At 36.3% G+C, this 27177-nt stretch overlaps 1 long non-coding RNA gene across 4 annotated transcripts in view; it reads right to left on the minus strand.

Moving 5' to 3' along the window:
- The window catches only part of LOC123386165, a 135464-nt gene that overhangs the window by 14410 nt on the left and 93877 nt on the right, over window positions 1-27177 (minus strand). For 2 of the 4 annotated variants that reach the window (XR_006599878.1, XR_006599877.1), the window contains exon 3: window positions 260-313. The exons of the other annotated variants lie outside the window; for them this stretch is intronic. This is a non-coding gene — a long non-coding RNA (uncharacterized LOC123386165). The remainder of the gene's footprint in view (window positions 1-259; window positions 314-27177) is intronic. 4 annotated transcript variants of the gene reach the window in all.

The raw sequence follows: 27177 nt of genomic DNA on the forward strand, positions 1-27177 counted from the left end.
GTTACTGAAAATTAAGGACAGATTTAGGCTTTGGGATTTCACACTTGATACTCTCTTAACCTAAGATCCACTTATTCCAGATACTTGTGTAACAAATCTCCTCATTCCATTATTTTTTAGTCTCTGCTCTGACCATCTTATTTGATCGAGTAACCTGTCCGTCCTTCACCTGCCCAGCGCTCATGATTTCCTTTACTCTGCTCCACTTTCTCCTTTTCCCACAGTATAATTACACCTTACAACAAAATATCTAACTTACTTATTTGTGATATCAGATTTGTCTCATCTGTCATGCGTTTTCAGAAAGGAAGTTCTATGAAGGAAAGAAACTTTATTTTATTGACTGTTGTATCCCAAGTACCTAGAACACAGTACATGCTCAACACGTGCCTATTGAATATACGAATAAATGACTAAAAAAGACAGAATGTGAAAGCCCAAGAGAAAAAATAACCAGTGTCCTCTCTCACCATTGTTTACTTTTACATCTTCTACAACTCTGATTCGGGTCAAAAATATCAAGAGAGAGAGGACAAAGTTAAAACAAACAAACAAACATGATCCTTCTTGTGAAAGCCTCTTCAAATCCAAATCTGCAGTCTGGACTTGAATCTAGACAACCTAGAATGAAAACGTCATCGTAAGTTGTATTAATAGGGGTAGAACTATAAGGCTTGGTAAGGAGAGATAATAGAAGTTAATCGACTTCTTCTTATGTTTTTGATGGTTGTTGGTAAATATTGCAAGTGAAACTGGCAGGATTTTCAGAGAGGCGTTCACAACGGGACTTGTAAAGAGAAAAGCTTGCAATTTTTAAGAGACATTTGGTTCATTAATAGAACATTTACAGAACCCTCAGAAATGCCCACTTCCAATGGGAAGGATTTGAACTGAAATTCAAGATGAAGTCTCACTAGGTAGCTTAAAATCCTGTTCATGTTCAAAAACCATTTTGTTCCATGTTCTCAAAGGATAAAGGAACCATAAAGCACAAATGTACTCCAGACTCAGAGAATGTAACCGACCCAAAGTTTCTTTCTGTACACAAGGGGCCAGGCATTTCTTTAAGGGGGAAAAAAAGTCAAGAACATGATATTATCTTCAAATATTCCTACTTAGAATGTATAAAATTTTTTCTAAAATGTATGAAGAAATAAGTGGATTAAATTATAAAATCAAATAAAGATCTCAGAATGTATTTCCATAATGGAATGGGTACAATCCTCAAGGATAGACGTTTATGTAATTCAACAAATATTTATAGTAAAAAATTATGTTAGTATATTAATTCATGTATTGTCGACTTAGATTATAGAGTTTAATCAAATAAATGGAATATGTCTGGTTTGGGTTTTCACTACTTGTTTATCAGGTATAAATGCTCTTGTTTTTTCTTTGTGTTGTTGTTTTTTTCCTTTGAAGTCAAATAAAACTGAAACAAAATGGAGAGCATGTGAGCAATATGTTTTGACTGTATAGTTAGAAATATCAAATTTATGTTTTGACTAACTTAAGCAGTTCATTTTTAAAAGTATTTATATAAGCAACATGTCAATGAGTGTTATGACTTTAACTGCAAATGAAAGAAAAAAGTGGATAAAGCAAAACATACTAAATATTTCTGAAACATCATAGTAAATTATAAAATGTAATGGTTAATAGTATTTTGAAGCCTTTCACTTGAAAATGTGCTGCAGGAAGCAACAATAGGGCAGGTATAATTTTTTTTGTCTGAAACTATTTCAAAGGAAAATAAGAGGATGTTACAGTTGCTTAAAAGGAATATCAAAGTAAGGAAGCTTGGGCTTGACACTGAAAAATAAACACAGCTACACATTAACACAGTTTATTATTTTGTTTGTGTGTGCGTTTTGTTTTTGTTTTTTGTTTTTTGTTTTTTTTTCTATTACATATAATTTATTGTCAAATTGGTTTCCATACAACACCCAGTGCTCATCCCAACAGGTGTCCTCCTCAATGCCCATCACCCACTTTCCCCTCTCCCCCACTCCCCGCCCCATCAACTCTCAGTTTGTTCTTAGTATTTAAGAGTCTCTTATGGTTCACCTCCTTCCCTCTCTGTAACTTTTTTCCCCTCCCCTTCCCCCATGGTCTTCTGTTAACATCAACACAGTTTTATGGCAACTACAATTAACGTTTTACCGTCAAGTCTGTCTACTGAACAATGCTATAAAGCTCCTACTATGTAAGCATACCCATAAAGTTGTAAAAATTGACAATTTTCAATAAGGATGCTTTCTATCAATTTATGATTAGCAATGTATGGAGTTACACACTACCTAATTATTGATATTTTTCATTTTTATTTAAAAATAATATTCTTCTAGTTTCATCATTATTTATTTTTATTATAAGTAACAAATAACACTAACTTGTGCACTAATAAATATATTTGAGTCATCATTACTTTTTTTTAAGTTTATTTATTTATTTTTGAGATAGGGGAGGTGCAGATAGTGAGAGAGAATCCCAAGAAGGCTCTAGGCTGTCAGTGCAAAGCCCAGTGAGGGGCTTGATCTCAGAAACTGTGAGATCATGACCTGAGCCTAAATCAAGAGTCAGACACTTAGCAGACTGAGCCACCCACTTGCCCTAGTTGATCACTACTTTTGATCAATATTTTTGCAGTAACTAAACCCTAAGATATTATGTATAGTAAGTACCCTCCACTGATATTCCTAATACATGTTTTTATATCTAGCTGTGTTTTTATATCTAGCTATGTGTGTAGCTATGCATACATATGCTACCTGCCAATCCCCAGCATGCTTATAAGTGTATACTTTATTAAGGATGTTTCCTAGAAAATTGTGTTTTTTAAATAACTTTAATATCGAGTCAAGTTCAATATCTAGGTAGTTTTACAAACACTGTGATCTAACAGAACAACACATAATGAAGATTTTTAAATTTATTTTATGAAATAAATAATACAGAATGCTCATGTGTCACTAGAAAAAAATTGTTTTGCCTTTTGAACTATTGTCATAAAGTCATTCTTTTTGGAACAAAGAAAGTAGAAATATATTGAGTAAAGGGCCACTGGCTCTCTGGCTCTGGACCCCAGTCAAATATTTGCTGGCTGCGCCTTCAGACAATAGTCCTATTTGAATTCAGTGATGTATTTTACTCCTACGTTTTGTGTTATACAAGCATTCTCCAAACGCACTCCACTTGCACCCCAAAATGTAAGACCAATTCTGTCGTTGAAAATACAAGAAGGTCTGAATCATGGTTCAGGACGCAATGTAAAGTAAGCTTTGATGAGCAAAACTCAGACTTGAAAATGAACTTCCGTTAAGGCAAAGGAAAGAGGAAGAAGAGGGCATTCCAAGTGTGATTCCTGGCCCTTTTACACGCACTTCAGATCTCACAACATTGCCATGAGGTTGATGGAACTTACCTGAGATCCCCTGTCTTCACAGTGGCAGAGCTTGGAAGCCAGATTTACCTTTCTTCATGCCCATGCTTTTTACTGCAGTACGCTGCCTCTCACAAATGTGCCCCTGTCACTAGGACACTGATGTTATTGTATGTGGTCAAATCCTCCCTTTTGATCCCAGCTCCAGTAACTACATCCCTGCTTTGAGTTTCTGTCTGGAAACTCTGCCCCAGATTCCCACTGCCTTGCCATCGTTTAATAATAAGGAACACAAGATCCAATTAGCCCCTGAGGTAGAGAAATTAAGTTACAAACATGCCTGTGATGTAGACCACTTCCTAGTCAGGAGGTAGTATCCTCTGCCATCTGTATGGAAAGGGAAGGCAGATTTTCAACATCATCTACCATGTCGTTAGGGGAATTATTTGGTACCGAAGTTGAAATCAGGTTTATGCCATGGAACACAATGCTAATTAATACAAAAGAAAAAGTGATGAATTTAAAGGGATACCATATGAAAGGCCATACTCACACCATGTATTACATGCACAAGTAACTCTTTTCCAGTTAGTGCCCTAAGTTATTTCAGAAGATTTCAGCATCTCTTATTGAAGCCCCAATTTTAAGTCTCTGCAGAGTTTCAGGGTCTGGACAAAAGGACTTTTCAAGTTTCATATCATCCTTAGACTTTGCTGCACCAGCTGTGAAAATCAATTAGCCCTGGTGAAAACCGAGCTGCTCTATGTTCTCAATAATGAAAAAGACCAACTGCACACTAGCAATTTTCTCTGTCCTTACAAAGACGAATGGGAACTTTGAATCTTTTTTCACTACTCCGTGGAATTGCCTTAAACTTCTATTTTGAAAGTTGCCAGACATGCCGGGAGATTAACACAGAAGACTCTTCGGAGCGGCAGGAAAATTATACCATCGCACACCAGTGACATTTGTGACTCCCTCAGGCTGGTATGCAGCCATCAGACAGTCAAAACAAACACCTCCCAAACACATGCCAGAACTCAACTCCCCTTTGCCTCTGCTCCCTTGATAAAAACTGAAATGGTTGATGGTACCTCATCAATTTTAAAGACCCAGTCAGTAGCACAGATAATGCTTTAAGAAAACAACAATAGGAAAATGCTAATAGAAACTGGGTAAGAAGAAGTCCACTGAGATGATGAGTGAGCACCGGGAGACCCCAGATGGCCAGGGGTTCACTCAATAAGCTTAGAGATCTGGGACTCTTCTATGCCATCCTGTACTTTGTGGGAAGCTGGGCTCTTCTGGCCCTCCCACCCTGCCGTCTGCACCACTGCCTTCATCATGCTCATGTTCAACTATCTTCTTTATAAAATAACCCCACAGTAATTTCTTCACTCAGTTAAGCAGAGTTTATTAATCTCAACACTACTGACATATTGGGTGGAATAATTCTTTGTTGTGGAGTTGGAGGGACTGCCCTATGCACTGCAGGATGATTTGCAGTATCTCTAGCCTCTACTCACTAGATGCCAGCACCCAATCTCTCCAAATTGTGACAATCAAAAATCCAGACACTAAGTCATGTGATATTTCCTTTTAAGTCCCTAAAGAACAGCAAAATTAGAAGAGTTGGGGAAAACTCATGCTATTAAAACTGTTGATTATATACCTAAACTGTTTCTGATAGACCCTGGCTCCGTATTTATAAATGCAATTAATCAAAAGGTTATTGGTTTTTGTTACAACACTTTTAAAGACATGTAGAGATAGATAACTAGATAGACAAGGTTTCATTTTTAAAATAATTAAGTTCAAAGACATCGATTGTTTGGTTATTTATTATGAAGATATTTTGTCTCACATTGTAATTGATGCCGCATTCTCACATATGTTGTCTCATTTGTCTCCCAGGTAAGAAAATCAAATTAGTTTCTCGTTTTCATCGTAGAACCAGATGTAGTGAGTTTAAATGACTTGCTAGGGAGCAAATGTCGAGGCTTTTAAAATAAAACTATTTTTTTTCTCCCTGACAGTCTTTCTATATACCAGAAAAACAGGAGTCCTATTTTGTAATTTAAATAAAGGTAATTAAAATAAGCATTTCAGGGACACCTGGGTGGCTCAGTTGGTTGAACGTCCAATTTTGACTCAGGCCATTGTCTCATGGTTTGTGAGTTCAAGCTCTGCATCAGGCTCTGTGCTGACAGCCCAGAGCCCGGAGCCTGCTACAGATTCTGTGTCTCCCTCTCTCTGCCCCTCCCCTTCTAAATGAATGCTAAACGAATGAATAAATGTTAAAAAAAATTTTAAGCAAGCATTTTAACTAAAAATATAAATTGTAAAGGAAAAATGACTTGACGAGTCTTAGATTCTTCCTCTTCAGTCAAAACTGCTTATTCAATTACAGCAACTACCATGAGCAAGTCACAACTTTCACAGATGATACAGAAGGCAGCGGATAGTAGATTCTGAATGGGATTTATGGTTAGTTTTAGTAGCGAATAGCTACCAAGTAGAGTGTGGTAGATTCCAATCCTACAATGGTAACAATAGCTACAAATACCTCCTGTACCTGTCTGGATACCCTATTGATCTTGCAGCTTCTCCCAGCAAGTGGTAAAGTATGTTTTTCCACTCTCTAAATTTGGGCTCCTCACGTGACTTGCCTTGTCCACTGAGTCATTAGAAAGATGGCACGAGTAGAAGCTTGAAAGTGCTACCACAGGGGGATTTGCCCTTTCTTTGAACTCTGCAACCACTGTCATGTATATGAGCCCAAGATAGCCTCCTGCATAATGAGAGACATACAGGCAAGTAATTGCTATTGTCCAAGCTGACATGAATGCCAACTTCTTGACTGTGAAAGAGAAGATGATAGATTATTCAGCCCAAACCCAACCACTGTCTGACCACAAAGATCATGAGTTAGCCCAGAAGAGATAAAGAATCATGAGAGAGAATAAAGTTTGTTGTCTTAAGCCACTGAGTTCTGGAGGCAAAAAAAAGCTACCTAATGCACTTACCTATGTAAGTTGTAAGCAATCTACTGCAACCAGGTTGGATATCAAAATGAGCCTGTCACATAGTCATGCTGTCTTTAATTTAAGTGGTTGGTGAGAAAAAATATAAGTTACAGTTGGGTGAATTTCTATAATAAACTGAAAGTAGTAATTGAAGGAGTACACATTACACAAATTCCGTCAGATTCTATTGCTCTTAAGCTTCATCATCATCATCATCATCATCATCATCATGTTTTGACTACTTACTCTGAGACAGACAGTGTTTTACCTGTCTTATTGTCCTCATCTAAAACATGGAGAAAATAGTACTAAGTGGAGTTAGTATACTAGAAATAGAAAATAACTAAATGGAGTTATTATAAGGGGGAAATTTGGCCCAAGGAGTTTGCAACTTGTTCAGTATACCATAGCCGATAATTAGCAAAATTAGAATTTGAACCCAGGTCATGATTGCTTCATAGGTCATGTCTTCAGTCATTACTCTCATAATATTGCTTCAATTGATATGCATTTTCTTAAATGAGATTCTGTCATATTTGAATCCATCCATCCTTCCATCCATCCATCCACTTGTGCGTGAATGGCAGCATTCCCTAAATTTCAAGTATAATATGTACCACCTATTATTAATGCAGAATTAACAAAATATACACGGTTCGAGCTCTTTTAAAGCTGGTGTACTTTACCCACCCTTACCTCTCCACCTCCTACCTCCTTCATGTCACATATCCTAATTTTTCTTTTTCTGTTTTTTTTTTTTAAAGAAGTTATAGAGGATTACTTTAGAATCATAATAGACTCTTAGAGCTCATGTTAGTCAGGATTCTCCAGAAAAATAGAACCGAAGAGATAGTCATGTAACAAACAAAGGATTTAAGAAATTGTCTCATGCAATGACAGAGGCTGAGAAGTCCCATGATTTGCCACCTAGGAGGCCCAGGAATGCTAATAGTGTAGTTCTAATTCAAACATGAAGGCCTAAGAACCAGAGGAGCCTATATTGTATCTGAGAATGGAAGATGAATGTCTCAGCTGAAACAGACAGAGGAAATTCACCCTTCATTCACCTTTTTGTTCTGTTCAGGTCCTCGTTGATTTGGAAGATACCCACCTGCATTGGTGATAGCTAGCTTCTTTAGTCAGCATAACAATTCACTTGCCAACCTTTTCCAGAAACATTCTCCAGATACACCCAGAAATAATGTGTCACTAGCTATCTGGGCATCCTTTAGCTCGTCAAATTAACACATAAAATTAACCATCACAGAGCTAAAGAGGAACTTCAGGGGGCACCTAGGTGGCTCAGTCGGTTAAGCATCTGACTTTGGCTCAGGTCATGATCTCATGGTTCATGGGATCGAGTTCAGAAGCTGGAGCCTGCTTCAGATTCTGTGTCTCCCTCTCTCTCTGTTCCTCCCCTGCTCAAACTCTCTCTCTCTCTCTCTCTCTCTCTCTCTCTCTCTCTCTCTCAAAAATAAATAAGATTTTAAAAATTTTTTTAAAAAGAGGGACTTCAGGTACTTCATGCAATCCAACCCAATCAGTGATCAGATAAAGAAACAAAATTCTTGACGGTTTATATTTTAAACAAAATGTATCACATGTATGTGTTTGTGTGTGTGTGTGTGTGTGTGTGTGTGTGTGTGTGTGCCACATGCATTTGTGGTATACACACACACAAATAAGAAGGGAGCGAGGAAAGCATGCCTTTCTCATTTTTAATAGCAGAACGAGAAAGCACACACAACAGCCATTATTTTTAAAAATGGAATAGGATCTATAGGTGTAGAACTTCCTCTGTTCTAGATGTCATTGGAGGAATCTTATATAAATCATTTTATTTAAATCTCACCCCTAAGGTAAAGATTGGATAAAGAAAGGCAGCACAGGTTAAGAGCTCCCACTCCAAACCCTGAGCTAGCTACCCTACACTCTAATTTGGAAAAATATTTAGGGAGGTAATCTTTAAAGCCAAGATAAATCATTCTGACAAATAAATTCTTTGACCCTGACCAAAAAGGGTGCAGATGGCATGTCACAGATGAGCATTCAATACTGGCTAATATCTACATGAAGGAAGACTAAATTATTTATTAACAGTTCAGTACCTTCTTTAGGACATAATATAAAATCTGTACATTAATTATTCTTTAAGGCATAGAATATGATTTCATAAAATTTTGCTAATGCAGGAACATTTCATTAATGCCTCAGAATATTATACTATGTATGTTCTATCAGTGGCTGAGAGCATTAATACTTTCCTACATCAGCATCCATACTTGAGATTAGAGGTTTATTTAAACCAACAAATTATCATCTTTTACAGCAAAATTGCAACATAAGTGATTTGTGAATTGCAAATTGAACTTCCCTGCTGGGAGCAGTAACTAGTTTTAGAGCTTATGATAGAACAGGGCCACATATAAATATGTGAATATTAAGAAATGCCCTGGTCTAGATGACATAATTTATTCTTTTGACAAAGCTGTTTTATTTTCTATCTTCCCATAAGTGTTATTTTGTAGCAAACCAAGGAAATCAAACATGATAAACTTCAGCTCCTATTGGCGGACTGTGGCAGACCTACAATAACATATTTCATTTAAAGCAGTTGACAAGCAAAGATTTCAAAGCTCTGTGCTTACTCCAATGGTTGCTAACTTTAATTGGGATTACAAACACTTTATTTTGTTTTTTTTTTAATTTTTTTAACGTTTATTTATTTTTGAGACAGAGAGAGACAAAGCATGAACGGGAGAGGGGCAGAGAGAGAGGGAGACACAGAATCGGAAGCAGGCTCCAGGCTCTGAGCCATCAGCCCAGAGCCTGATGCAGGGCTCGAACTCACGGACCGCGAGATCATGACCTGAGCTGAAGTCGGACGCTCAACCGACTGAGCCACCCAGGCGCCCCTTTATTTTGTTTTTTAAATGTTCATTAAAAAAAATGTTTATTTATTTTGAGAGAGAGCACACATGAGTCGGGGAAGGGCAGAAGAGAGGACAGAAATAATTCCAAGCAGGCTTCATGTTCAGTGTGGAGCCCAACGCAGGGCTGGATCTCATGAGATCCCTGAGAATATGACCTGAGCTGAAATCAAGAGTCAGATGCTTAACAGACCGAGCCACCCAGGTGCCCCAGGGATTACACACATTTTATACCACGTGTTATAAAAATTGTTTTTCCCAATTAATGATTCTCAAAAGCATATGAGAAAACCCCTCAATATATCCACCCAGTATTCTAAAGATTCCATAAATGAGCTCCTTCCAACTAGCTCAAATTTTGACTAGCATCTTCTGAAATGTTTTTCTCAGGTCTGGTGCATAAGAGGTGTGTGTGTGTGTGTGTGTGTGTGTGTGTGTGTGTGTGTGTAAGAGAGAGAAAGAGACAGACAGACAGACAGACAGCATTGTGGATATATTGCCAAGTTTGCTAGAAGCTAGAGTAATCACATAGTTAGTGTTTCATTTTGCTTTGTATTTTGCATGTGGACATGCCTGGCAATTTATAAAATAACCATTGGTCTTCTCAATCTTATTTTTTGTTGCTAGAACTTTGTTTCCTCACATTACAAGCATTATTTTAAAGTGAGAATGCTTTTAAGCTCTGACCCCATTGCACAGTCTCTCTGAAACGGTCTATGTAAAACAGAAAGCATTATTTTTTTTATTTAAAAATATCATCTTCTATTAACTTTTCTGTTAAAAGGAGACATTTAATTCAGAGTACACAGGAACACATCAGTAGTGATTAATAAATGATCAATTCTGAGCCTTGGATCTCATTGGTAAACAAATTATTTTGTGCATGCCTCTAGTGAGACATTAGACAAAATGCAGTATTTCTATTTCATCATTGTAACATGATTCCATTTGTCCAATTTGATGTGGTCTCATTATGTTGTGGTGAATGTCAACATCTGGGACAGAACTCCATCAAAAGAATGGCATTTAGAAAGATAAATACTTTTGCTGCTTCACCTTTTTGTGTCCATGTGAAGTGAACAATGATAATATACTTCCATCACTCATATTCCACAATTGTACATCCTGCATCCAAGAATGAAAACCCTGGGAAGGGTTAAGGAGGAAAAATTACATACACGGCAGTTTCCCATATAATACTTTCTCAACCAGGAGTCCAGTATAAAATATTTTGGAATGTCCAGTCTGTCCTGCATCACTAGTTACAAAGAGAATTTATTTAAAGAGGCATTTAAAAATAGATATACTTATTTACATTTTATTTATTCATGTTTAAACAAATATGTCTATTTTTTGCATCAACATGTATGGAAAATGGCAATGCCATAAACCTAACAGAAAATACAATGAATGAAGTATTTAGCAAATTTATCCAAAAATCACTTGAAAAATTAGAAGATGAACTGTTACTGCTGCACCAGTGGTGCAGCCGCTCTGGAAAACAATGCGGAGGCTCCTCAAAAATGTAAAGATAGAGCTACCCTATGACCCAGCAATTGTATTATTAGGAATTTATCCAAAGGATACAGGAACGCTGCACTGAAGGGGTACATATACCCCAATGTTTATAGTAGAGCTATCAACAATAGCCAACGCATGGAAAGAGCCCAAATGCCCATCGATGGATGAATGGATAAAGAAGATGTGGTATATATACACAATGGAATATTACTCATCAATGAGAAAGAATGAAGTCTTGCCATTTGCAACAACGTGGATGGAACTAGAGTGTATTATGCTAAGGGAAATAATTCAGTCAAGGAAAGATGAATATCATGATTTCACACATATGTGGAATTTAAGAAACAACAGATGAAAATAGGGGAAGGGAAGGAAAAATAAGATAAAAACAGAAAGGGAGGCAAACCATAAGAGACTCTTAAATACAGAGAACAAACTGAGGGTTGCTGGAGGGGTGTTGGCTGGGCAAATGGGCTAAATAGGTGATGCCCATTAAGGGGGGCACTTGTTGTGATGAGCCCTGGGTGTTCTATGTAAGTGATGAATCACTAAATTCTACTCCTGAAACCATTATTACATTATATGTTAACTAACTCAGATTTAAATAAAAAATAAATGAGGAAAGAGATGAGCTGTGAAAAGCAGGTAATATACCTTAAGCTAAATTTCACTTTAATAATTATTTTATATGCAGAGTCTAATTTAATTGGTATAATAATCCATCAAAATAAGTATTGCTAACCATATCTTAGCAAATTAGATAGCTGTGACCCACAGAAGTAAAATGATTTGCCAAAGGCCATCCAGGTGGTAGATGGAAGAGCCGGGATCCAAATCTGGGTTAATTTGGTAAGAAGTCTCACATTCCAGTTTTGTTAAACTACTGGAATGCCTTCTGCTTTTTTTTCCTGTGTTCAGTTTGCTGTGTTAAGTGCCAGAATCTTGGCCATGTCTCCTCACACCTGCATCTTATTCCTTGTCCCCAAGACTTTCCCCAGGATACTCAATAATGAAAATCAGTTTTTATCTGAAATATGGTTAGATTTTCCTTACTTTTTGTCTGTAATTTTAAAAGTATATGCACTTCAATCATGGAAAAACACTGTCAGTTGACGGATGTGAGAATCCAAATTGGAATCTAGAGACAAGATGGTTACGTAAGTTAGGTTAGTTTTCTCTGATAAAACCTGAAGCTGATTTGGGATTTCAACCTGAACCCTATTCTAGAACTCTTCTCCATAGGTACTGATGCCCTAGAGAGAGCAAATATCAACTCAATTTCTGAACATATTCCAGACTGATAACAAATTCTAAAATAAGGAGAGAAAAAAATCACACAGGGTTTATATGCCCTACATTTCAATAAGATTCTTTATATCAGACTTCTATGAGTTTTGTAGGTATTTTAGAAGTCAGTAAATGTATTCAAACATTCAGTGGGAATAATAGAAAGCAATCAGAAAAGTAGTGCTTCCATACTGCCTGTGGTGAAATCATATTGTAAGTGTACATTACTCTTAGAAACTTTGTTACAAATACATTTAAAGACTGAATTTTTGATGAACCCATGCTGTATTATATCAAGTTAGTATTTAAGCCTTTCTGCATAGGATTTACTAGGTTACTAGGGATGAGGTGAAGGATGCTTTATATCCCTAAAATCATCTCTTGTCATGTACATAAGAACAAATCTAAGCAAATGCCCAGAATAATATATTTAAAAATGAAAGTCCATCATGTTTCTCTATACAAATATACACACAGTGAGCTCCTACAGTCAGATTTCAAGAAATATTCATACTCCCCCAAGTCAGTGTTTCCACAGTGTGGTTCAAGAAGTATCTGTATTAAAATTCCCTGGGATACTGTTGAAACTGCAGTTCTTTGAGCCTCATCCCAGACCTACTGAATGACTTACATGAGCAGGAATCTATTTTTCAGGATCTATAGGTGATATTTATTTATACTAAAACTTAAAAAATCTTTCTGAAAAGATAGGTTCAGAATTAAATGTGGTCTACTATATCCTCTAGTCATTATTTTCTACGGTGAAATTAAGGGAATAAAGATCAGTAAGTAAATACTGTCATGTCGCCATAATACTGCTCTTTATCAAGCCTTTCCTAGTCCCTCGATCTGAATGAAAGTGGTAATTTCATTAGATAATAACTTTCTTATATGCCCTCATAGGAATGGTGTTGGTCTTACAGCATCTGCCCATTTCTGCAACAGTCACTTTTTAGTCACTTCTCTGCCACTATCCAATGTAAAATCCCTGACAATAAGGCTTATATACAATATCCTTGGCTCGTCAGACTCTCAAGTAGAACTTTTAATACGACAAACTGTAAGGAAAAAAAAAAAGGACAAATGAAAAGATCCAAGGACTGGCAAGTTTGCAAAAACTTGGAATTTTAAAGAGGAAAAAGCAATTTACATAGAATTTCAAAAAGCAGTATCATTCTTGGAACATGCACCCCTGTACTACATCTGATTTTCACATATTTGGGCTTTGTAAAGAGGGCATGGTGGTAAGTCATCCACATATGGTATACACATTTTTTAAAAAAATGTATTTCACCAACTTTAAATGTTTTTGACAGAAGAGAAGAACAATCAAATGATTTTCATTATTCAGCCGTGGTATGATCTCTAAGAAGACAGCTATCCAAAGGCTGAAGGCACTTTTGTTGTAATTTGCTGTGACAGAATCAGCTTATAGTACATATGAAGAAACATAGCAACTAGGTAATTCATAAACACTAATGGTGATGAAATTTAAACCTTTATCTTGTAGCAACTCTCCCAAGTAATTCTTTAATTTATTCATACATTTAGTTATTCAACAAGCATTTATAGAGAAACTCTTAACATTTCATGAATTACAATGGACACTGACTTAAATTCATTGCTTTTTGTGCGTGTGTGAACTCGTAACAACAAACTGCCAAATAGACAAAAGATCTGTAATCTAGGTCACAAGCTATGTGTCTAGTCCACTAAATTTTCACTTCCTCAAGAAAAATTTTTAAATATCACAGCTTAGCATAATGAGGGGGCATTAAATTAATTCCTCATCCAATCACATTTTATTTTATATATTTTATACAACTCGGTTTTTATGGCATCTTTTCATCTATATGACATGCCGTTATGTCACATAAATGATGAAATGTGGCTTCTATGAAATTATAAGTGATTCAAATGTGATACATACACATATTACAAGAGCAACGAGTCCTATGTCCTTTGATTGAGCTAAAGAATGAGTGAAAAGTATTGGGAAAATAGTGAGAAAAGTCATAGTTCAGTTGAGTTCCATTTATGTTGAAGTCCCTAAGTACTAAGAGATGGTTGAGCTTCTAAAAATCTCTCTTCAGTTCAATGGATAGGTCTTAATTCTACTTTGTTGCTGATCTTCCTGATTTCTGGTGGTTAGGCTTTTCCTTAAAATCTATTGCACACAAACAGTTGAATAATGGCAATGATAATTTCTATTACTGGTTCTTTATTGTCTTTCTTCTCCTCAACCCATTCAATCACTGACATTCATTGCTTCAACAGGTTAGTAACTTGGGAAAAAAGGAGGAGTATTAGAGCAACAACAACAAAAATAGAAGGATCCTTGATTCCTTATGATGATAGACTAATTGCACCAATACGGCAACACCTTGCTCCAGACTTCATTTACGATAGAACTCACTTCTTATTTAAACCACTTCTATATCAATCTTCATTTATGTGTAGCTGAATCTAATTCTAATTGATATACTCACCAAAGCCTTCTGCAATTCATTTCTCATTGCACTCCTTTCCCTATCCTAAGTTATATGCCAAGAAAAGTGCTATTTATCTCATGGAACATACATTAGATGTAATACTTAATTTGTAGACCTATTCCAGGCATACTTACACTCAAATGGTATATATGTTCCCACATCAAATGGGCTCTAACAATATCATATCAAACATCTTTTAAAAATAATAATCCAGCCAAGCATAGGGGAGTAAAAAAACTGTTGAATTTTTATTACTTAACCATATCCAGTTGCTTTAAATGAAAAGTATAGCCCTACACAGTCAACATTTTCTATGTCCAATCAGGGCAGATGCCTTCAATACACAAGCCTTTTTGTATTGTGCTATTGGTATATCCTGACACCTACAAATAATGTGCACTTGATTTTGTCTCTGAAAATGGTTGTATTTATCAAGTTTCTAGAGGCTAAGTTAAGTAAGATAAGGGATCAAAAGAAAAGAAAGCATGAAGAACTCAGGTGAGAAATTCTACCATGAACTTTATTTCGAATGACTTTCTTTCTACTTTCATCACCAATGATTTAATTTCTGAGCTCTAGGGAATGCAAGTTAGCAAACTAAAGCAAATTTATCACTTCTGAAAACTGCTGCAAGACCCCCAAGACAGAACGATTACCCCCAAAATTGAATTTAAATAAAAGTAATTAGTTTTATCTTGTTTTTTAATTCATTTACCTCTGCACAGAAATCCTCCTGGAGTTTTGAAACTCATCAGTGATTATCCCTGGAGCTGATCCAATAATGTGAGAATAAATACACCATTAACCAATTATACATAATGACTCCAAGACATGCCAATAGTGGAACAGTTCAGGTGATTTATAAGGCTTGCTTCCAACAGCCTATTCACAATTCATATCTTTTCTAAAAAATGCATTAAAAGTTAAGCAAGACTTTAGATCTGCTTACATTCATCTCCTAAGGATATGAATAAATGAAACTAAGCAATTTATGTAAGAATTGTTGTTTGTCACATATGACAATCCTTGGGTGTCATGAATGAAATATTTATATGAAGGCAGCAGAGCAGAATTCAGGTCTTTGGTGTTTTGGCTTTAAGTAGGTCTGTTGATCCTTCCTATCGGCTGACACAGCATAAAAGCTGCCAAATTTAAGTACACATCTTGGACTTCAGACTTATTAAAAATCTGAGAAACTATGTTTTCTTTTCTTTTTGAAGCCAGAGTTTTTTTTTGTTAATTCATTTATTTCCCAGTTTTACTGAAGTATGATTGACAAATAAACATTATATATATTTACGTTGATGACTATGTTTTGATAAGTACTATGAAATGATTACCACAACCAAGCTAATTAACACACCCATCAGCTGATACAGTTACCTTTTATTTATATGGTGAGAACACTTGAGATATACTCTTAGCAAATTTCAAGTATTTAATACATTATTATTAATTATGCTATACATTAGATCTCCAGAACTCATGAATTTTATAGCTGAAGTTATACCCTCTGACCAACATCTCCCCTTTATTCCCACCTGTAACCACCATTTTACTGAGCAGCTATGTTGCAATATTGCAGCATACTCCTTAATAAATTGAACCATGCGTCATATGGATTATAAACAGATTATTTGAGATAATCACATCCCTCTAAAGAATAAGAGGGTAAAGAGAGTATGAAAATGAGTAGTTCCAGTTAAAAATGTATAAAGGTTTCTGAAGACTAAGGAAAAGTTTATCCATGTTATAGTATTTGATCAATTATATAGTATCAACTCCTGTGCAGGCCTTGTATGAATTAAAGACTAGGCTCTAAAATAATGGAGATTTCGTTCAAACCTGAAGTCCACCAAATTCCACTACTAATGAGCTAATAGGCTTCGAGTAGGTTCTTCATATTCTATGAATCTTTGGTCTTTCATTTATAAAATAGACATGATCAAAATGGTAGCTAAATTAAAAAAGCTAACTTAAAAAAGATAATCCACTCATAGCCATAACAGATGTCAAACACATGGTCAGCTTTCAACATGTTAAGCATTATATAATCGGGAAATACAATTTCTATTTTAACTTTTATGCTGCACAGATTATTACATGAGATATGGGGGGTTTTGCTCCTACCAATACAAACTGACCTATGTATTTTACCTCAATTAGCATCCAATGGAAGTAAATATGAATCTTTTCATAGCAACAACAACAACAAAATAAATGCATCAGGGAAAGACAAAAAGTTGCTGATATATATTGAGTGTCTAATATGTGCCAAGTTTTATGATTTATTAGTTTTATGATTCTTATTTAATCAGGAAACAATATGAAAAACTATCTCCATGTTACAGAGAGTGGAGCTTAAGCAGAGAGTGATAAAATTAACCAAAACCACATAGTTAGCAGGTAGTGCCTAGGACCTACTAATAACACCCTTCCATTATTTTTATTGCACTGGGCTGTGCTTCACTGAGTTGGCATAAGAGCAGTGGGAAAAAAGTTGGGTTGGCCATGCTGCTGACACTGTATAATTATAAAAGTCTATCAAATGCTGAGCCATGAAAGTATAATTATTAAAATGATTTATTGCATGACAAAATGAAGTCACGTTTTTAAAAATTCTACATGCCTTTTCTAGTGGCACAATTCATGAATCACGCGACGTCCTTTCGTTATCACTACAGGGAATACTGGGAAGACAAATAGGCTCATGCCATGAGGCTAAAGAGTTGATAAACCAAGAGATACGTGAGATAATAGATATGAGATGTAAAATTTCACCAAGATTTCTGAGATTGTGCCAAGTGGTTACCATGTTTTGTTTACATAAAATGACATTTCTATACTTTTTTTTAGATATTCTAGACATTTTTACTGTGATCGGTTTGACAATTCAGTAAGAAATGGAGATGTATGTTAATAAAACCAAATATGTTTATAGTTCACAAAATACAAAAAGCATTTCCTTGAAGATTTTGAATCCCATGGACATATACTGAGCTGTAACATTCAGAAAGCCAGACTGCAGTGGCTTAAACAATAGCAGTTATTTTGTGTACAGATATAATCTGGGAATAGGCGTTGCTGACATTTGCTTGGACACTCAAGCATGCCATCAGAGAGGCAGGCTCTTCCTACTTTGCCACCCTAAGACCGTTGGTCTTTCTCACCATGCCTATCTTCTTGTGATGATATGGACAAGTGGCAGCTATGGATACGCCACTATTATTAAGGCAAGAAGAATAGGCAAGAGCCGAAAATTCACCTTTGAGACACCCTCATCTCGTTTTTGGGTCTTCAATACCTAACTATTCATCGTCTATCTTTCCAAGAAACCCTTAGTTTATGTGTTTCCACCTACTTTCCTTTTTTATGCCCCTAAATAACTGAGCCAGATATAGGCATATCACAAAAAGAAAGAAGAGGGCCTTAGCAATCTATTTCTGAGTTTTAGAAGCTGACTCCTTGCATTCTATGACTCTAAGAAGCATTTAGAAAATTATCATTTAATGCTCAGCATAGCTTTAAAGAGCTAGTAGGTTAGCTAAACAATGTAGAAGTTTATTTGTTCTCTGTATCTAGAGAGTCCTGGAATGAAAACATGCTGAGTCAAGGTTGCAATCAATTCAGAAGGAATTTTTATATTTAGACTGGGCCATAAAGAGAATACAGCTCCTTTTTCACTGCAATTCCCTTAACTTTGCAAACTTTACAGTGATTTTATCAGCTCATTTCCAAGTGACTTCAAAAGTTTGTATACATACAGGAAAACATTTGAAGGAACTTTTTGCCAACATTTATAAAACCACTGTAAAGATTTACGTTTTGAACACCCTAAATATTTTTTTTCAATTTTTCTGGTGGTCGTTATTACATATCTCCTCCCAAAAAGTAGTATTAATTTGCTCACTGCCATGATTGTAGATGTAATCTCTATTCAGGAAAGAGGACAGAATGTTTAAGAAAACAGACAGATTCATCTTGGCTGTCAAAACAAGAGATCATGGAATTAATGATGCTAGCCTTTTTATTAACGTGAACACTCTCATGTGGAACGAGTTTGCTCTAGAGGTCAGTGCATTATGCTAAAACTTCTTCATTCCTCAGATTCATGTTTTGGCCTCTTCCCTATATCTACCCAGGGAATAAAAGAATGAGAGCAAATACTATCTGGAATTCCTCCTTTGTTATGCAGCCCATCAAACTTGATTAAATGTAGTACAAGGTTAGACAATACAGGCCATGGGAAAGGCACGACTTAAAGGTAATATGGGCTCCCCTTGTTGTACCATAAACACTATAGCAGCATTTATTAAGGGAGCCTTTGTTAAATCCATTAAGATCCAGTAAGTTTTCTTTTCTTCCTCTTCCTTTCATATGCTATGTTCTGTATAAGTTAAGATCATTAAGGAAGTCTGAAATTACAATATGCTGAATTCTACATATTTTTCATTGTTTTTTCCCTTTGCCATCTTTCTTCTCTCCCTTTTCTCTCTTCCTTCTTCCCTTCCTCCTCCCTTCCTTCTTTCTTTTAACCCTCCTTCTCTTCTCTCTTTCTTTGCAGCTTTAAACATGCTTCGTTCATGAATAAAATCATTTTAACAGCCCAGGTCCAAAGGTAGAGCACCTACTACAACATAAGGCAACAACATACTCTCCCACCCAATCCAACATTTTAAAGCTCTTTTCCTTTTTTTCAAGTATTAGAACATTTAAAATATTTTATATCAATGATTTTTTTTGGGGGGGTGGAGAGAGAAAGATTGAGAGAGAGAGAGAGAGAGAGAGAGAGAAAGGCAGAGGGGCAAAGGGGGACAGAGAGAGAATCTCAAGCAGGCTCCACACTCAGTGGATGAGGGGCTCAATCTCACAACTGTGAGATCGTGACCTGAGCCAAAATCAAGAGTTGGACACTTAACTGACTGAGTCACCCCGGCTCTCACTCACTATTGAGTTTACTCCTAATGTTTGGTGTTCCTGTCTCAAAATTGTGGCTACGTTACAATGAATAGAAGTCAAATGAATATTGGTGAAATCATCATATAATCCCTAGGCAGAAAGAGTCCTTGGGGACTCTAAAACATGAAGAATTGGGTTTCCTGGTAGTTCTAGTCTAAGGCTCCAGTCGTGGGGTTAATTGATGCCCAGGCCTTTAGGGGAGAATACAGCAAATTACATTTGGGTAGTTCAGTCAGATTCTTTTTCTGTTCAGGGAGAACAGTGAAAGCAGCCCAAGAAGTCAAGCCTAGGTTCAGTATGGAGACGATACATGTAAACACTATCTTCAGTATGATAAACTCCAGTTTATTTCATATTTCCTTTGGTTGTGAACCAAGTAACATGCATTAACTTCAATCCTGGATCCAAGTGAATATGAAGAATCTGTGGTAGTAGGTTCCTGACACTAGTTTGCTTTTATTTTCCTTAAATGTTAACCTGGAAGGATGGAAAGTTTTCATTCAGGGTCTTAATATACTGTGACAAGATCCGATTGTACAAAAAGATAAAACTGGAATTCTCGGGGCACCTCGGTGGCTCAGCTGGTTGAGCATCTAACTTCGGCTCAGGTCAAGACCTTGGGTTCCTGATTTCGAGCCCACATTGGGGTCTCTGCTGTCATCATGAAAACCACTCAGATCCTCTGTCCCCCTCTTTCTCTGCCCCTCCCCCACTTTCACTCGTTCATAAATAAAAATATTTTTAAAAAACCCTGGAGTTCCTATGGATAAAATATAAGCTATCACATGATGAGTACTGAAATGATGTTTTAAGGTAAGGAGTCCTCTTGAGACTACAGGCATTATAGCCCCTCAATTCAGCTCACTGTTTCACTGGATGCAATTTATAAGACTATCCTCTTAGCCCTGACATTTTTTTTTGAGGAAAACATAAACCAAACTTAGTCCCAACCTTTCAGTGGGGCTCACATTCTCCATATATACTGACGGCAGTACCATTGAGGATGAGATGCCAAAATCTTTTTTTCCATTCATAAATCTTCACCATTAAAAAGCCATTTTTTAAAAATATATTTATCACCCTTTTTAGCAAGAAATCTATCATAAAGACCTATCTCACAATGTTGATGAAAGATTTTCATAGCAAATATTTTTGCCACAAGATGAATTCAACATGCCAAGTATCATGAAATGTTTTGGCATTTGTACAGTGCCTTTTCAGTTTATTTGTTGAGTCATGTATCATCTGTTTTCTTTGTGGAGTACCCATGTGGTAACCTGTGGCAATTAACAAAATACAAAATCAATCACCAATCTTGCATTCTCTTCACTAATCCATATGCAAGGCAGAAAGGATGAAACAGTCATGATGTCAAGGAAAACGGGATCCTTTTATTCTTTGAGACAAAGTATCTTCTAGGGAGTGAGCCTTTTCGGAATCGGCAGAAAAGAAATTTTAAGTGGAAACATAACAGTCTTTCTCTGCCTTTTGTCATGCTTCAGCGTCCATGGCATTTGTGACCTTTGAGTTCTATGCAATAGTAGACCAAGCAAAGACAATTTGAAGACAAAATGATGACTGACATTCAAATTATGCCTAACATTACCCAGAAAATAGAAGGAATGAGTTAGTTTTGGTGGGCTAAGGGAAAAAAATGAACTGTAAGTTTCACTGAATCTGAATAAATAATGACTTTATGGGATGTTCCAGATGACTACCCACCATCCCTACTTGTGTTGTGGCAAGATATTTTCCTTAGACTCCAGTATTGTATGTTTTGGAAAAATTCAGAATCAATTTTTGATCAATCTACATTTAGATATTCTTATCTTCAGCCAGTTTTGTTGGATAATAAAAACAAAATCTTATTTCGACTTTCAGCATTCTTTTTTTGAAAAAAGCACTTGTATATCAAAGAGAATTTTCCCCTAAGAAATAATGGAAACTCAGATGATTTGTTCCACAACCCAAAAATATTCATGATTACAATACTGCAATAATAAATAAAATACACAATACAAAGAAAAATAAACAGATTACCCTGAACTTACCTTTGAAAACCTTTGTGTCTGGTGTGAGGGAAACAAGATATGCGTAGGACAGCTTTCACTATCACTAATGGAATCACTGCTATCTGTTAGGTCATTGAATACACTCGCATGGATGTTGACTGCAGTACAGTATTAATAAACTCTTGTCATTACTGTATTTAATGCAACTGCCAATAAGGCAGCACAGGAACAAAGGGTCTCTGTCTGCAGGGAGCCTGACCTAGAAGGAAGCAAAGTATTCCTAAGTTTACTCTTGTATGGAAAAGCAAAGTATTCCTAAGCTTATTGTTCTCTTCATAGGTGCTTTGAAGTGACAAAAAACACACTAGTGCCGATTGTGGGCACCTTCCAACATTCTGAAAAATCAGTGATCTCTGCCAAAGACCGTGGCCCAACACTGAGCATCTGAGCATGGGTGACGATCACCCACAATCCTGCAGCGAAAGGGAAGAAGAGACAGAGAGAGACAGACAGACAGAGAGACAGAGAGAGGAAGAAAGAATCATTGGTTCAGTTTTGATCATGTGATGTTCAGCATTATGTACTACCAGTATTGCAAGACATCGTTCATTGATCAAGTTAAAATTTATTAGAAATGTTTGCTCATCTCACAGAACACTGCCAAACAAGTTACTCACAATCCAAAGTTTTACTGTAAACATTTTCATCACTGTATCTCTACCCATAGCATAGGATATTGTAAAGAATAGGTGCTTAATATTTATTGCACAAATATATGAATTGATAAAACAGTGTTTGACTATTGGCTGTCACTGCCTCCTTTCTAAACAAAAATCTCTTGAGAAAGAACAACTTTTTACCGGGAGTTACCAGGAGGCCTAAAGCAGCAGGTCGGGGAGTCCAAACAAATTATGCTCCGAGTTTTCTATACGCTCTTCACTCCACCTGGTCATATTTTTATTCCTCTGAAATCATCTCAAAAGATATACTAAATTTAGTATGGAAAACAGAAGGGAATAATAAAGGATAATTGTCCCTACCCAAAGGCAACTTTTCTGTGAATTTGACGAGGGAAAAGAAGAGGCACTGTATTTTTATGTATATAATTAGTATTTATATTTTTGCATTATTATCATCTTATCCTCTGACCAGATTTCCTCTAGGGCTCCTACAGAATCCATCTGAATTGCTGTTTGCTCACAACTACAGCATCTCATCCAGCCAAAGGCTGGCAACAAGCCCATTACCCAGATTTGCTTTCTCATAATATGGGGCAAAGGGAGTATCCACTAACATTTCTTTAGGGTTTATTGTATCCTCTTTGCTACATGCATTATTGCCTTTATACAAGTGAAACCCCACAATTATAAGTATTGGTTAGAATGGAGAAAACAGATTCAGAATGGATTAACAGATGTTCCCAAGGCCACACATCTGGTAAGGAGTGAAGCAGAGTATATAACTCTATTCTCCATGCTCTCTTTATTATGCTACGTCATATATTTGTGAATTAAAAATAAATCACATAGAAGCTTAATAATTTTTTATTAAGTTAAATTCTTTAAAACTTATATAAAAACTTTATAGTAAAAAAACAGTAATGATGACACAGTTTACCTTGATAGATCACTGACAAAAACACTTTCTTAAGAGAAAGAAAGATCCCAGTAATTCACTTTTGTTGGTGGGAATGCAAATTGGTGCAGCCGCTCTGGAAAGCAGTGTGGAGGTTCCTCAGAAAATTAAAAATAGACCTACCCTATGACCCAGCAATAGCACTGCTAGGAATTTATCCAAGGGATACAGGAGTACTGATGCATAGGGCCACTTGTACCCCAATGTTCATAGCAGCACTCTCAACAATAGCCAAATTATGGAAAGAGCCTAAATGTCCATCAACTGATGAATGGATAAAGAAATTGTGGTTTATATACACAATGGAATACTACGTGGCAATGAGAAAAAATGAAATAGGGCCTTTTGTAGCAACGTGGATGGAACTGGAGAGTGTGATGCTAAGTGAAATAAGCCATACAGAGAAAGACAGATACCATATGGTTTCACTCTTATGTGGATCCTGAGAAACTTAACACGAACCCATGGGGGAGGGGAAGAAAAAAAAAGAGGTTAGAGTGGGAGAGAGCCAAAGCATAAGAGACTGTTAAAAACTGAGAACAAACTGAGGGTTGATGGGGGGTGGGAGGGAGGAGAGGGTGGGTGATGGGTATTGAGGAGGGCACCTTTTGGGATGAGCACTGGGTGTTGTATGGAAACCAATTTGTCAATAAATTTCATATATAAAAAAAAAGAGAAAGAAAGAAAGAAAGAAAGAAAGAAAGAAAGAAAGAAAGAAAGAAAGAAAGAAAGAAAGAAGGAAAGGAAGGAAGGAAGGAAGGAAGGAAGGAAGGAAGGAAGGAAGGAAGGAAGGAAGGAAGGAAGGAAGGAAGGAAGGGGGAGGGGGAGGGGAGAAGGAGAAGGAGAAGCGGCAACACTGAAAAAGGCAAAAACATGTTGGGGGATAGGATTAGCTCACATGATACAATCTTCTGTCTCCTGATAATGTCAAGCTCGGATGATTTGCATGTTGGGTGGTTCCTTCATGTACATCACCGTAGACACTAAGCAATGGGGTTTTGCCAGCAATTAGCTTTCGGTCTGATTGGGTGGCACTATGTGGACGCACCAACTTTTAGACCTTAGAATCTCAACATGCGATTAATGAACAAGAATGTAGGGTATTAGAAATCCCAGGAGAAAAGAATTTACAAAATATTTTAGTCATGTTATTTCAAAGGCATCTGAACAAACTTTAATATACTTCCATCTTCCCTTTGAGAAGTGCTGACAGGTGTCCTTAAAAGGATTCTTATTATTGAAGGAAGTGTGATGTTTTCGAGGAATTTTATTGAAATTATATATTTAGAATATATATGTATTGCAAATTATCCTTTTAGAACTCAAACTTATTACCATCATCGTGACAACACAGAAGTTAGATCATTTTAATGAAAAAGCTCTGATGTATAAGAAATCAAAAGTGCACATGTACTTTACTTCTTTGCATTATCTATAATCAGAAACAGCTTCAGTCAGTCTATGTTTAGCTTACTGAATAATCAATAAAATACAGAAAGCAATTTATAATTTTAAGGGTAAATAATAGCATGGAATTTAATATGGAATAATAGAAAAATTGAAAATTAATCTTCTAACTTTTTCTATAAAGCCTTTATTAATTTCTAAGATAAATAATACAATTTAATTTTCAATTAGCTCTGTTTTTTTTTTGGAAGGTGAAAGCAATATAAGAAAATTCCTGGAGAATAATTTCCAGAAAAATGATACTAAAAACACTAAAAGGTCCTCACTGAGATTTACCAAGCAGTTAGATACAGCAAAATGTTTTTTAAATTATCATGATTTGCTACAGAAAAAAATACTTATTCTATTTTAATATGTAGAAATAAAGAATAAATAAAATGTAATTTTCATATTATTGATTTTGCTATGAGCAGAAGGATGTCTATAAATTTCATGTATTTTAGCCTGGAAATCTCTGAAGAATACTCTACATATTTTGGAAGTCGTTGTAAAAATAGAATGTGAGTTACTTCGTCCATATGTTTCATTTGCCCCTCCCTGCTCTCCAAGCATGCTGCACACAGTGGGGGCTTCATGAAACACATAGTATTGCAGAGAAGAAACTGGGCTAACACAGACTGACACCTGTAGATCTTTTCCAGGTAAAGTTAAAGGGCCAATGAAGGTCATGACACATTGAAAGTATTTCAAGATGAAGGAATTTTTCTTAAAAAAAAAAAATCTGTTGTAAAATTGCTTCCAAAATGACCATCTCCTTCACAAGGATTTTTTTTAATCCTTCTTTGAAACTCCCATTCTAAATTCAATGAAAGCTGTATTTAAATGTTTCTATGAAATTTCTCCTGGTTTTCATCAAAATAAAGTGTTTCCCATAAAGTTCATTTGTGGCATTCCAGTGGACAAACAGGGAGAAGATGCCATTCTTACTCTCCACCAAACTCCTTTTTCAATTCCTAATCTGGACCACTGGATCTGAATATATTTGGCCACAACTCACAAAACACGAAATTTGTTGGCTGAGAAGTAATGCTATCTATTCCAGCTTAACTACAAACACAAGAACATCTCTTTGTGTAGCTGCTATGGAGGAGATATTTTGAGCAGCTGTAACGATTACAATAAAAAGCTGGAGGTCAATTTGTCTTTATTCCAGATTACAGAGCTCAGCATTTGTAATGTTCAGCACTGAGAAACAACACACAGTAATGAGTTTTAGGTTTCCTGTTTGCAATCTCCCACAGTACCAATTACCATCACTGCAGTGGTATTCTCAGTGGAATATCTGGGGGCTATTTTAAAGCCAGCCCTTGGGAGACTTCTGCTGCATTTGAACTTTACTACCTACACCATACTACTTCTAATAATAACGATGATGATCATAATGATAGTAATGCATAATAATTCATATTCATATTTATAATTTCTGCACACATTTTTGAGAACCATTATATGTCAGGTATTGTGATGAGCACAGTACATGTTACATAATTTAGTACCAGGAGATCGTTACGTTAATATCTCTATTTGAGGAATATAGGAAGTTAAAAAGGTAAGCTGACTTGCATTTACACAGATAGTTATGGGCATCATTGGAAATGCCGTATAAGTGTTTGTGGCATTTATGCTCTATAGACATGACACTGTCCTCCTCACCTGTCTTGATGGCCCCCTTCTCTCAACTTCTTTGGTATTTATGGGCACGTGGCCTACATGACAATTGATCATAATTCACAGTGCTAGGTTTTATTTCATCCTTTGGATGAGAAAATATTATTTCTTATATATATATAACAGATATAATAGATGATATAATACAATGAATATAGTAAGATAACATTAACAAACACGCAAGATATACTACTAAAAAGAATTGCTACTGTATTTACAGGATAGACCAGTAACAAGGAGAAGGCAAGGAAAAGTAGGAAACCAAGTTTTAGGGATTAAGACTAGATATGAAGGGCACCTGGGTGGCTCAGTTGGTTAAGCCTCCAGCTTCACCTCAGGTCATGATCTCACAGTTCATGAGTTCAATCCCCACATCGGGCTATGTGCTGATGGTGTGGAGCCTGCTTGGGATTCTCGCTCTCCCTCTCTCCATCTGCCCCTTCCATGCTCCCTCGCTTTCTCTCTCTCTCTCTCTCTCTCTCTCAAAATAAATAAGTACACTTAATAAAAACAGACTAGATACGATACACCATGTAGTTCATTATATTAAGAAGTAGTAAAAATAGGGGCACCTGGGTGGTTCAGTTGGTTAAGCGTCCACCTTTAGCTCAGGTCATGATCATGCGGTTCATGAGTTTGAGGCCCGCATCAGGCTCTTTGCTGACAGCTCAGAGCCTGGAGCCTGCTTCACATCCTGTGTCTCCTTCTCTCTCTCTCTCTGTCCCTTTCCTGCTCACGCTCTCTTTCTCTCTCTCTCAAGAATAAATAAGCATTAAAAATTTTTATAAGGAAGTAGTA

This window comes from Felis catus, chromosome B3, assembly GCF_018350175.1.
Source record: "Felis catus isolate Fca126 chromosome B3, F.catus_Fca126_mat1.0, whole genome shotgun sequence".
NCBI lineage: Eukaryota > Metazoa > Chordata > Mammalia > Carnivora > Felidae > Felis > Felis catus.